The sequence below is a fragment of the Bubalus kerabau genome, chromosome 2 (assembly GCF_029407905.1).
Source record: "Bubalus kerabau isolate K-KA32 ecotype Philippines breed swamp buffalo chromosome 2, PCC_UOA_SB_1v2, whole genome shotgun sequence".
NCBI classification, from domain to species: Eukaryota; Metazoa; Chordata; class Mammalia; order Artiodactyla; family Bovidae; genus Bubalus; species Bubalus kerabau.
In genome coordinates, this window is record NC_073625.1 from 45,709,839 (window position 1) to 45,723,646 (window position 13,808).

The 13,808-nt window shown below is 38.5% G+C and overlaps 1 pseudogene; it reads left to right on the forward strand.

The window, feature by feature from the left end:
* The first annotated feature begins 11,371 nt into the window (after positions 1-11,371).
* Positions 11,372-12,296, forward strand: LOC129644407 (olfactory receptor 5M8-like; annotated as a pseudogene).
* Positions 12,297-13,808: the final 1,512 nt, after the last annotated feature.

A 13,808-nucleotide genomic window follows, 5' to 3' on the forward strand; every position in this document is an offset into this window, starting at 1 on the left:
AAAAAAGTGAAAAGTGAAGTCCCCCAGTTGTGTCTGACTCTTTGAGACCCTATGGACTGTAGCCTGACAGGCTTCTCTGCCCATGGGATTTTTCAGGCAAGAATACTGGAGTGGGTTGCCATTTCCTCCCCCAAGGGATCTTCCCAACCCAGGGATCAACCCCGGGTCTCCTGTTTTGCAGGCAGACTCCTTACAGTCTGAGCCACCCAGAAACCCTTTTTAAAGTAAGTGCCTTAAGGCCAGATATAATATTTGAAAGCAATTATTTCTCCATTACTTAGCCTGGTACATAGTCAGTGTTTCCTAAAACACAGGTATGTGATAAACAGAAACTAGATAGATAGAAGTATAGAGAACTCTTACAAAGTGGAAATTACAATTTAAGTCTTATAATGTGAAAAGAATTAGACATCATGGTAACATACTGATGGTATCATAAATGCATGTAATTTATTAATATGTAATAAATCTGTTTTAATTTTCTTAAACAGAAGAATTCATCTGGAAATGTTCAGTATAAATCAGACAAGAAAGAAGGATTTTAGCCTCCTGAAATTGACCAGTTGTTCAATTTTGTAACTTTGCTTCTTTACCTTATTCCTATTTCCCTGTATTCTCTTTTTTGTTGAAAACTTAGACCTAACTTTGAGATTAACACCCTCATCCTGCCATTTTTCCAACCTGCCGATCTCACACTTTCTGGTTAACATTTTGTTTAAAAAGGTCGTTTCTTTGTCCAACTTATTTGAAGAGTATAATATGATTCCATTCCTGATAACTCAAGGTTTTGTTCCTGCTGCTCTCTGTGACCATTACATCCATATAATTACCTACTTTTCATGTATTTTCATATATTTTTCACTAGTTAATCCAAAATGTACACTTATGTGGCTACCATTGCCTATATATGTGATTTTGCATAGATTTGTATACAGCATCACAGTTGTTTTCTGCAGAGCTAGTGATATGGAACAGCATTATGGTGTCTTGCCACTTTGTAACTACTAAGATTAAATGAAATTTAACTCAACTCAACTCAACTCAAAAATATGAATAAGAATATATGGTAATCTCAAAAATTTACATGTTTGCAAATGAATTTTCCATCTTTTTAATATTTGAAAACCAGAAAAAATATCCCCGTGTTTTAATCCTCTTAAGAATATGGTACTTCCTGGGAAGAATGAATAGTAAAATTGAAGTATTGTCTCTCCTACATGTTTGTGATTCTTCATTTGAACTGCCAAATAATTAGAAAGAATATAAAGAATACCAAAGTTGAATTGCTGCATATTTTTCTTTATTCATAAGCATGAAGAATCACTACCTGAAAAGTTTGAATGGCTCATATTTGATTATCTTTATACTATGGGGTATTGTAAACATGATTTTTTTGTTTTATTTGAATAATAAAATATTATAAAATTATTAAGAATATTCAATCCAGATTCAAGAGTACTATTTATATCTGAAGCCTCAATTCCTTACTTTAAAGCTCATCTATCTCACATTCTACAAATAGATATTCAATGGAAATTTAATTGTTGAATAAATTTTCCTGAGTTTTAAAGAAATATGATACTTATTATTGAGCTTCAAAAATCAGAATTCATGTAAAAGTAGTCACTGATTTGGACATTGCATCATAGTTAAAATTATTGTTTATTTTGATGATCTTGTGTTAAGAACAACTGACAAACAACTAATCTCGAGAATATACAAGCAACTCCTACAGCTCAATTCCAGAAAAATAAATGACCCAATCAAAAAATGCGCCAAAGAACTAAATAGACATTTCTCCAAAGAAGACATACAGATGGCTAACAAACACATGAAAAGATGCTCAACATCACTCATTATCAGAGAAATGCAAATCAAAACCACTATGAGGTACCATTTCACACCAGTCAGAATGGCTGCGATCCAAAAGTCTCAAGTAATAAATGCTGGAGAGGGTGTGGAGAAAAGGGAACCCTCTTACACTGTTGGTGGGAATGCAAACTAGTACAGCCACTATGGAGAACAGTGTGGAGATTCCTTAAAAAACTGGAAATAGAACTGCCTTATGATCCAGCAATCCCACTGCTGGGCATACACACTGAGGAAACCAGAAGGGAAAGAGACACGAGTACCCCAATGTTCATCGCAGCACTGTTTATAATAGCCAGGACATGGAAGCAACCTAGATGTCCATCAGCAGATGAATGGATAAGAAAGCTGTGGTACATATACACAATGGAGTATTATTCAGCCATTAAAAAGAATACATTTGAATCAGTTCTAATGAGGTGGATGAAACTGGAGCCTATTATACAGAGTGAAGTAAGCCAGAAAGAAAAACACCAATACAGTATACTAACGCATGTATATGGAATTTAGAAAGATGGTAACAATAACCCTGTGTACAAGACAGCAAAAGAGACACTGATGTATAGAACAGTCTTATGGACTCTGTGGGAGAGGGAGAGGGTGGGAAGATTTGGGAGAATGGCATTGATACATGTAAAATATCATGTATGAAATGAGTTGCCAGTCCAGGTTCGATGCACGATACTGGATGCTTGGGGCTGGTGCACTGGGACGACCCAGAGGGATGGAATGGGGAGGGAGGAGGGAGGAGGGTTCAGGATGGGGAACACATGTATACCTGTGGTGGATTCATTTTGATATTTGGCAAAACTAATACAGTTATGTAAAGTTTAAAAATAAAATAAAAAAAAATAAAAAAAAAATAAAAAAATTTAAAAAAAAAGGAAAAAAAAAAAAAAAAAGAAATCTTATAAAAAATGGGTTTTTCTAGAAAACTTCCTGTATTTGATGACCTTAATGGATGCTTGTTTACCTAAGCAAGACTAAGTTGAGGGAAAGTTTCCTCTTATTTCACAACTCAACTGACAGAGATATTTTTAGAAGTTATCTGATAAAATATCTGATAAAAAAATATTCATGGTCATGTGTTAACTTACTCAACACAAAGTTATTAAGGTTTGTCAAAAGGTAGAAATTGTAGGTTTTAAAATTATTAAATATGCACACACTGCCATGTTTATTTATGAAAAATTTATATTTTTTGCCATAAGAATTTCTAGGATAAGGGAAACAGTTAATGATTTTCAAAAAAATTGTTTTGTGAAGAGATAGAAAAATTAATTCTGACTAAGACTTTTAGGAAAGAGCTAGGCTTTGGAAACTGAGTAGAATTTCAAAGAGCGGATGGTTGAAAGGCATTTTCTAAAGAAAGAGGCAATAAAGGCAATTGATGAAAGGAGAATAGCTTGATCATGCCTGGGGCATTGATAATGGATAGAAAACTGAAGCACATGAGGTGGGATGGGAATGTGTTGCTATTATATGTAGGATTAAATTTGTTACTCCTTGGAAGGAGTCATGACCAACCTAGACAGCACATTAAAAAGCAGAGACATTACTTTGCCAATAAAGGTCAATCTAGTCAAGGCTATGTTTTTTTTTTTTTTCCCAGTAGTCATGCATGGATGTGAGAGTTGGACTATAAAGAAAGCTGAGTGCCAAAGAATTGATGCTTTTGAACTGTGGTGTTGGAGAAGACCCTTCAGAGTCCCTTGGACTGCAAGGACATCCAACCAGTGCATCCTAAATCAGTCCTAGGTGTTCATTGAAAGGACTGATGTTGAATCTGAAACTCCAATACTTTGGCCACCTGATGCAAAGAACTGACTCATTTGAAAAGACCCTGATGCTGGGAAAGATTGAAGGCGGGAGGAGAAGGGGAGAACAGAGGATGAGATGGTTGGATGGCATCACTGACTCAAAGGACATGGATATGGGTAAACTCCAAGATTTGGTGATGGACATGGAGGCCTGCCATGCTGCAGTCCATGATGTTGCACAGAGTCAGATATGACTGACGACTGAACTGAACTGAACTGAAATTTGTTATGGATAAGAACCTTAAATACTTTCAAATCTGAGTAGTGACAAGAAGGGTGTATGACTGCCATTATTTATTACATTTCTGAGATAAGAATTCTGTGAAAAACAATGAATTCTTTTAGCCAAGGTACAGAGTGACTATAGGAGTGGCCACCATTGTTTAACTGTTTATCTGGCAAATGATAGTCCCCTTCTCAGACTATTTTTATTCCTCGAATGTGTAGTTCTTTGCTTTCATCTGGGGATATACTATATATATATATATATATATATATATATATATATATATATATATATAGTTCAGTTCAGTTCAGTCACTCAGTCATGTCCCACTCTTTGTGACCCCATGAATCGCAGCACACCAGGCCTCCCTGTCCATCACCAACTGCCGGAGTTCACTCAAACTCATGTCCATCGATTTGGTGATGCCATCAGGCCATCTCATCCTCTGTCGTCCCCTTTTCCTTCTGCCCCAAATCCCTCCGAGCAACAGAGTCTTTTCCAAAGAGTCAACTCTTCGTGGCCAAAGTACTGGAGTTTCAGCTTTAGCATCAATCCTTCCAAAGAAATCCCAGGACTGATCTCCTTTAGAATGGACTAGTTGGATATCCTTGCAGTCCAAGGGACTCGGAAGAGTCTTCTCCAACACCACAGTTCCAAAGCATCAATTTTTCAGTGCTCAGCTTTCTTCACAGTCCAACTCTCACATCCATACATGACTACTGGAAAAACCATAGCCTTGAGTACACAGGCTTTTGTTGGCAAAGTAATGTCTCTGCTTTTGAATATGCTATCTAGGTTGGTCATAACTTTACTTCCAAGCCTTTTAATTTCATGGCTGCAATCACCATCTGCAGTGATTTTGTATCCCCCCCCCAAAAAAAATAAAGTCTGACATTGTTCCCACTGTTTCCCCATCTATTTCCCATGAAGTGATGGAACCAGATGCCATGATCTTTGTTTTCTGAATGTTGAGCTTTAAGCCAACTTTTTCACTCTCCTCTTTTACTTCCATGAAGAGGCTTTTGAGTTCCTCTTCACTTTCTGCCATAAGGGTGGTGTCATCTGCATATCTGAGGTTATTGATATTTCTCCAGCAATCTTGATTCCAGCTTGTGCTTCTTCCAGCCCAGGGTTTCTCGTGATGCATTCTGCATATAAGTTAAATAAGCAGGGTGATGATATACAGCCTTGATGTATACTCCTTTTCCTATTTGGAACCAGTCTGTTGTTCCATGTCCAGTTCTAACTGTTGCTTCCTGACCTGCATATAGGTTTTTCAAGATATATATGAATTGGTAATTTACATGTGTGCAAAGTATCTTCCCGAGAAGGCAGTGGCACCCCACTCCAGTACTCTTGCCTGGAAAATCCCATGGATGGAGAAGCCTGGTAGGCTGCAGTCCATGGGGTCACTAAGAGTCAGATACAATTGAGCGACTTCACTTTCACTATTCACTTTCATGCATTGGAGAAGGAAATGGCAACCCACTCAAGTGTTCTTGCCTGGAGAATCCCAGGGATGGGGGAGCCTGGTGGGCTGCCGTCTATGGAATCTCACAGAGTTGGACAGGACTGAAGTGACTTAGCAGCAGCAGCAGCAGCAAAGTATCTTCAACTGTGTTCAACTCTTTGCCACCCTATGGACTATAGGAATCCAGGGTCGTCTGTCCATGAATTCTCCAGCAAGAATACTGAAATGGTTGCTGTGCCTTCCTCTATGGTATCTTCCCAACCCAGGGGTCAAACCTGAGTGTCTTTCAGCTCCTGCATTACAGGTAGAATTTTTACTGCTGAGCCACCAGGGAAGCCCAATAGTTTATTTATCTTCTGTTTATCTTTGTTGTCACTTTAGTTCTCCATTTATTTACAGATTTAGTGTTATGTTGACCAGTTCCCTCTTGTCAAGATCCTAACATGCATTGCTATGAATCACCCTTGTCTTCCAAATCACTGAACAAAAGCTGAGTTCCACTAACCTCTCAGGAAAGAAAAAAAAAAGTATTGTTTATGGTATTTTTATTATAACAGTCCAAGCAAACTAAGACAATAATCCACACAATAACCAGACATCTAGAGTTCACTAAAAGACAATACATGGAAGGATATATACAGTTTGATTCCAGTTATGTAAAATTCAGAAACCAACACAAGGGATCTACAGTGATACAAATGATCACATCATCATCATCATCACATCATGTAGTTTCTCAGTCGTGTTCAACTCTTTGCCACCCCATGGTCTGCCAGGCTTCTCTGTCCATGGGATTCTCCAGGCAAGAATGCTAGAGTGGGTTGTCAGTTCCTTCTCTAAGAGTTCTTCCTGACCCAGGGATTGAACCCAGGTCTCCCACATTGCAGGCAGATTCTTCACCATCTGAGCGACCAGGGAAGCCTGTTAAAAGCGAAGATGCAGCTAATTTGAGGGATAGTAACTGAGAAAGCAGTTGAGATGTGGTCTGAAGTAATGTTAATCTTCTTCTTGCCTTCGAAGAAGGTCTTTAAGTTTGCTTACTGTGTTAACAATTCATTAGGCTGTACATGTTTGTGCTGTGTACATTTTGCATGTGTGTATTGAACTTCACTATAAAGATTCAGTTCAGTTCAGTCGCTCAGTGGTGTCTGACTCTTTGTGACCCCATGAATTGCAGCATGCCAGGCCTCCCTGTCCATCACCAACTCCCGGAGTTCACTCAGACTCACGTCCATTGAGTCAGTGATGCCATCCAGCCATCTCATCCTCTTTCGTCCCCTTCTCCTCCTGCCCCCAATCCCTCCCAGCATCAGAGTCTTTTCCAATGAGTCAAGTCTTCGCATGAGGTGGCCAAAATATTATTAAACATATATAAAAATAATACTAGTCTTCAAAGAAGGAAAGCTTCATTCCATTATCAAAGAATTCTGTTTGTAAAGATGGAGCATATCAATTTGCTAGGGCTGTCATAATTCAGTACCACACACTGGGAGGCTTAAACCAGAGAGATGAATTTTCTCCTAGTTTGGAGGCTATAAATTCAAGATCAAAATGTCAGTAGGGTTGGTTTCATTCTGAAGCCTCTGTCTGGCTTGCAGATGGCTGTCATTTCCCTGTGTCTGGAGGTGCTCTACCTATCCTCTATGAGTTTCTATGTACTAATATCCTTTTTTTTTTTTTTTAATAATAAAGACAGCAGTAATCTTGTGTTGGGACCCACTCATATGAAGTTATGACACTTTAATTTCCTCTTTAAAGGCACTATCTCCAAATTCAGTCATATTCTGAAGTACTGACAGTAGAGATTTTGATATATGGATTATCAGATTAGTTCAGTCCAGTCGCTCAATTGTGTCCGACTCTTTGCAACTCTATGAAGTGCAGTACACCAGTGCTCATGTGCATCACCAACTCTGGGGGTTTACTTAAACTCATGTCCATCGAGTCGGTGATGCCATCCAGCCATCTCATCCTCTGCCATCCCCTCCTCCTCCTGCCCCCAATCCCTCCCACGTGAGGGTCTTTTCCAATGAGTCAACTCTTCACATGAGGTGGCCAAAGTATTGGAGTTTCATCTTCAACATCAGTGCTTTCAATGAACACACAGGGCTGATCTCCTTTAGAATGGACTGGTTGGATGTCCTTGAAGTTTAAGGGACTCTCAAGAGTCTTCTCCAACACCACAGTTCAAAAGCATCAATTCTTCGGTGCTCAGCTTTCTTCACAGTCCAACTCTCACATCCATACATGACTACTGGAAAAGCCATAGCCTTGACTAGACAAACCTTTGTTGGCAAAGTAATAACGTCTCTACTTTTCAATATGCTATCTAGGTTGGTCATAACTTTCCTTCCAAGGAGTAAGCATCTTTTAATTTCATGGCTGCAATAACCATCTGCAGTGATTTTGGAGCCCAAAAATTAAACTCTGCCACTGTTTCCACTGTTTCTCTATCTATTTCCCATGAAGTGATGGGACCAGATGCCATGATCTTAGTTTTCTGAATGTTAAGCCTTAAGGCAACTTGTTCACTCTCCTCTTTTACTTTCATCAAGAGGCTTTTTAGTTCCTCTTCACTTTATGCCATAAGGGTGGTGTCATCTGCATATCTGAGGTTATTTATATTTCTCCTGGCAATCTTTATTGCAGCTTGCACTTCTTCCATCCCAGCGTTTCTCATGATGTACTCTGCATATAAGTTAAATAAGCAAGGTGACGATATACAGCCTGGATGTATACTCCTTTTCCTATTTGGAACCAGTCTGTTGTTCCATGTCCAGTTCTAACTATTTCTTCCTGACCTGCATATATTTTTCTCAAGAGGCAGGTCACTTATAAAGGAACACAATTCAACCCATAAGACTAAGTAAGGTGGTAACACATTGTGACACAGTTATGATAATGGTGTGGAAGAAATTGCATTAAGCTAAAATTGTAGCAAATATAATGTAGTATGAGCATTCATGACATATATCAATACTATATTGTGGACTTCCCAATGTAAGAAGAAAAATATTGAGACTGAAGGTTGGGTCCCATAGGAAATCTTCATGTACCCAGTTGTTATTTCTCCAGAGAACTCATGTATTGAAAAATAATTATCATATATAGCTTTTGTTATGTTAAGGTATGTTCTTTCTATTCCTACTTTCTGGAGAGGTTTTATCATAAATGGATGTTGAATTTTGTCAAAGGCTTTCTCTGCATCTATTGAGATAATCATATGGTTTTTATTTTTCAATTTGTTAATGTGGTGTATAGAACAGTCTTTTGACTCTGTGGGAGAGGGAGAGGGTGGGATGATTTGGGAGAATGGCATTGAAACATGTATAATATCATATATGAAATGAGTCGCCAGTCCAGGTTTGATGCACAATACTGGATGCTTAGGGCTGGTGCACTGGGATGACCCAGAGGGATGGTACGGGGAGGGAGGAGGGAGGCGGGTTCAGGATGGGGAACACGTGTATACTTGTGGCAGATTCATGTTGATATATGGCAAAACCAATACAATATTGTAAAGTTAAAAAATAAAATAAAAATTAAAAAAATAAGAAAAATAATTATCTTAAAAAGGAATCATTTCACCCTCACTTATTTGTATGATCTCTTAGGAAAACGGTATCAACCTACAAATGATATAAAATCTGCCTTCATCATTCCTGAGAAAAGCCATTGTTAGTCGTTCTGAAGACAGCTTCCCCCCCACATAGGCAGGTGGATTTCTTTATTCTACATGTATTTATAACCTTCCAACGCCTACTTATTTGTTCTATCATGTATGATACCAACATTAGGCTTATGATTTATAAATAACTAGATGGGAAAAAAAAGAAATGTCAACGAGCAGAAAAGTGCAGGCTTTTAGTGAATATACATTAAGTCTACATAGAAAAGCAAACACTAATATTTTAGTTATCATTAGTATGAGTTTTTTTTCTTTTATTTCTTGCCAAAACAGAAGTCAACTCTAGCTTTCTCAAGCAAAAAACAAACTTTTGAAAACATATGGCTTTGCAGATCAATGTGTAGACAGAATACCAGGCATAAAGAAAAACCCAAGGAGTCTGGAGACCAGTCAGCTCAGACTTCATAGAGTCAGTCTTCCTTTGCAGGTTCAGTCTGGCCTTTAAGTCACACTGGAATCAATTTAATGCAAAAATAATTTGCATTCAAGTGACCATCTTAAGTCACTAACTGACTCATGTACAATATCCATGGGCAAGCATTTGATTTCTGCATATTGCTCTTTGAACCAAGAATTTTGGCCCTCAGATTTCACAGTGAAACCAAAAGTGAGACCAGGAAGAGAGAATTTTCATCACTGCCAACTCCATGCAGTGGGAAATTCTCTATAAAATGTCCTAACGGTATGCTAACAGCTGGAAAATTTAAAAGCTGGCCAACTGTCAGGATATAATTACGTATATATATATATATTTTTTTTTTAATAAAGTGAAGGAAAATTCCAGCTATTCACCTAGAAAGTTTTTATTATATTGAGTCTGAAAAAGTTAGAAAGCAGAAAACTGCCCAACTTAATTATTTGGTATTCTCCAGTAAGGAATTGATTATGTGAAAATTATCCAAAAAGAATTAGGTCTTTTGGGAAATATTGGTCTTTGATATCATATTCTTTTCTCTTTATAAGCTCTTTCTCACCCGTTTATATAATTAGATATAAAGATAAACAAACCTGACTGTAATATTTGAGGACTGTTATGCCAACAAAGATCTATGTAGCCAAGGCTATGGTTTTTCCTGTGGTCATGTACGGATGTGAGAGTTGAACTGTGAAGAAAGCTGAGCGCCAAAGAATTGATGCTTTTGAACTGTGGTGTTGGAGAAGACTCTTGAGAGTCCCTTGGACTACAAAGAGATCCAATCAGTCCCATCCTTAAGGAGATCAGTCCTGGGTTTTCATTGGAAGGACTGATGCTAAAGCTGAAACTCCAGTACTTTGGCCACTTCATGCGAAGAGTTGACTCACTGGAAAAGACTCTGATGCTGAGAGGGATTGGGGGCAAGAAGAGAAGGGAACGCCAGAGGATGAGATGTCTGGATGGCATCTCCGACTTTGGGGACATGAGTTTGGGTAAACTCCAGGAGTTGGTGATGGACAGGGAGGCCTGGTGTGCTGTGATTCATGGGGTCTCAAAGAGTTGGACATAACTGAGCGACTCAACTGAACTGATGCCCATAAAGCATACTTTTCAAACAAAAGACCAGGACAGAGAAAGAAAAGGAGAAAGAGGATAAAAAAAATTGAGAGAAGCACAATTAGAAGGGAAATGAAAAATAGAGAAATAAGAATACAAAGGAGGGCCATGTCAAAAATGAAAGAGATGCTTTGAATCCTACCAGATTTCAGTGCCAGACTGAGATTGTGCTTACTGAGAATGAACAAGAGTTGAAACAGTGTAATAGAAAAGACAGAAAAGGAGAAAAAATTGTTGAGAAAGTCATTAGTGACATAGTAATATGGTTTTTCCAATGGTCATGTACGTATGTGAGAGTTGGACTGTGAAGAAAGCTGAGCGCCAAAGAATTGATACTTTTGAACTGTGGTGTTGAAGAAGACTGTTGGGAGTCCCTTGGCCTGAAAGGAGATCCAACCAGTCCATTCTAAGAGATCAGTCCTGGGTGTTCATTGGAAGGAATGATGCTAAAGCTGAAACTCCAGTACTTTTTCCACCTCATGCGAAGAGTTGACTCATTGGAAAAGACTCTGATGCTGGGAGGGATTGGGGACAGGAGGAGAAGGGGACGACAGAGGATAAGATGGCTGGATAGCATCACCGACTTGATGGACATGAGTATGAGTAAACTCCAGGAGTTAGTGATGAACAGGGAGGCCTAGTGTGCTGCAATTCATGGGGTCACAAAGAGTCGGACATGACTGAGTGACTGAACTGAACTCAATATCAATTTTTCCACTTTATTGTAATCCAATATAAATGTAAAAGTCAATGTATCATGGAGGAAATTATGAGAAGAAACTTCACCTCAGTGACTAAGTCCATTCTTCTTTGACTAACTAGTCCTCAGGAATTGCAGATCCTCTACTTTATGCTGTTTTTCACCATTTATATGGTCATAGTGACAGGAAATCTTGGCAAGATTGTCCTCATCAGGGTCAATACCTGCCTCCACACCACCATGTACTTTTTCCTGAGCCACTTATCCTTCGTGGATCTCTGTTTCTCTACCATTGTGACTCCAATGATGTTGAGAATTTTCTTATCAGGGAAATTGCTTATACAGCTTGCATGGTTCAGTGTTATTGCCTTGGTCCATGTAGGGATCTGCATCCTGGCTGTCATGGCCTTTGATTGGTACATGGCCATTTGCAACCTCCTGCTTTATAGCAGCAGAATGTCTAAGCGTGTGCACGTCACTCATCACAGTGCCTTATGTATATGGAGTGCTCACTGGCTAATGGGAACTATGTGAACCTACAACCTAGCTTTCTCTGGTCGCAATGAAATTAATCACTTCTAGTGTGCTGACCCACCGCTGATTAAGCTGGCGTGTTCTGACACCTATAATAAACAGTTGTCCATGTTTGTAGTGGCTGGTTTTAACTTCACTTGTTCTCTCTTCATCATCCTCATTTCTTACATCTGCATTTCTCCTGCCACATTGAGGATTCATTCCACAGAAGGCAGGCACAAAGCTTTCTCTACCTGTGGCTCCCATCTGTCAGCTATCACTGTCTCCTACACAACTCTTTTCTTCATGTATCTTAGACCCCCTTCAGAAAAGTCCATGCAAGTAGGGGAAAATGGTGGCTGTGTTTTACACCACAGTGATCCCCATGTTGAACCCCATGATATACAGTCTGAGGAACAAGGATGTGAAAGAAGCTTTGATTAAAGAATTGTTCAGCAGAAAAACTGCTTTCTATTAATACATGAATTCAATGCTAATGTTCTTAAGACTTTTTTATCTTCTATAGACAATGACTTCCTCCTATTGCTTAGTTCCATAATTTGTCCAAATATATATCCACTTCTTGAAGAGATGGGGGAAATTTCCATGGAGAAAATATTGCTAAAATATATTTGAGTATCCATGTCAATAGACGGGAATTTTGAATTCTCCAAGAAAGCTTTGCTTGCCCAGACCTAAAAGTAAGAACTTATACACTGGGGAATCAAATTCAGTGAAAAAGCTCATTTATAACTTGGAGAATAAAAATATTAATGCTAAAATAGTATTTTCTTTTTGGAGGGAATTGGTCATTGTTTTAGACTGTCTGTTAATGGGGTGATTTACTATAAAATGTAGGTGATAACTTTCAAAAATTATTTCTGCTCAACTTTACTAAATAAGCATGCCTTCCTTTACCACTGGAAATGAACACTTGAACTTTCAAAAAGGGGAAAGTACCCTCTTTACCTTGCTTGAGTTCTTTTGACTGGTCTATGATTAAGTTTACAAAAAAAAAAAAAAATTCATGTGTGCAGAAGTCTCATAGAAAGAGACATATAAAGTGACAAAAGCAAATTATTCATCAGTTCCAGACAAAGACAATTATTTGTGAAGATTTTACAAAACAAAGGGACTCGTGCTTGGGTTTGTGATCTAATGAAAGTCACGGTTTACAGTTTTTTTTTTTTAAGTTGAATTCTCAAACTCTGGTGATAAGGATGATTTATATCTTTCTGGTATTTGGAGGCTGCCCTCACAGGCGAGATATATTTTCCACCTTTGAGGAAAAGTTTATGGCTAGAACACATTTTTAATTATTTTTCCATAGGTGTTTCTTAAGTAAATTTAATTCAAAATAATCAGCAAGCCATGGCAGTTTATCTTGCTGTTACCTTTTCTGAGTCTCCACGGTCTCATTCAGTCAACAGTATGTTTCACTCCTTTACACTTACCCATCAGCTCAGTTCTATACCCTGCTTCCTTTAACACTCTCTTTAGCCTGAAGCACAAAAGACATGGTCCTCAGCAAATCACACTTTTCTCCCGTGATTTATCTCTGGCTTTTTTTTTTTTCCCCTCCTTAGGACTTTTTTTTTTTTTTTTTGGAAGGGGGAGGGGGAGCAAGATTCATTGATTGTGTGTTACCTAAAAGTTTATGTAAATAAATATACATAGATATGCATAGCTTCCTTGGATTTCAGGCGTCCAGTTCTAATTTCTCCTACAGGAACTCTGGATAAGGAAATGGCAATACACTCCAATATTTTTGCCTGGAGAATTTCACGGACAGAGGACCCTGGTGAACTACAGTCCATGGGATCACAAAGAAATCGGACATGGCTGAGCAACTAAAACACACACACACACAAAGAGATAAAACGTGACTTGACAGTCAGTTCAGTTCAGTCTCTCAGTCATGTCTGACTCTTTGGGACCCCATGGACTGCAGCACACCAGGCTTCCCTGTCCATCACCAACTCGCAGAGCT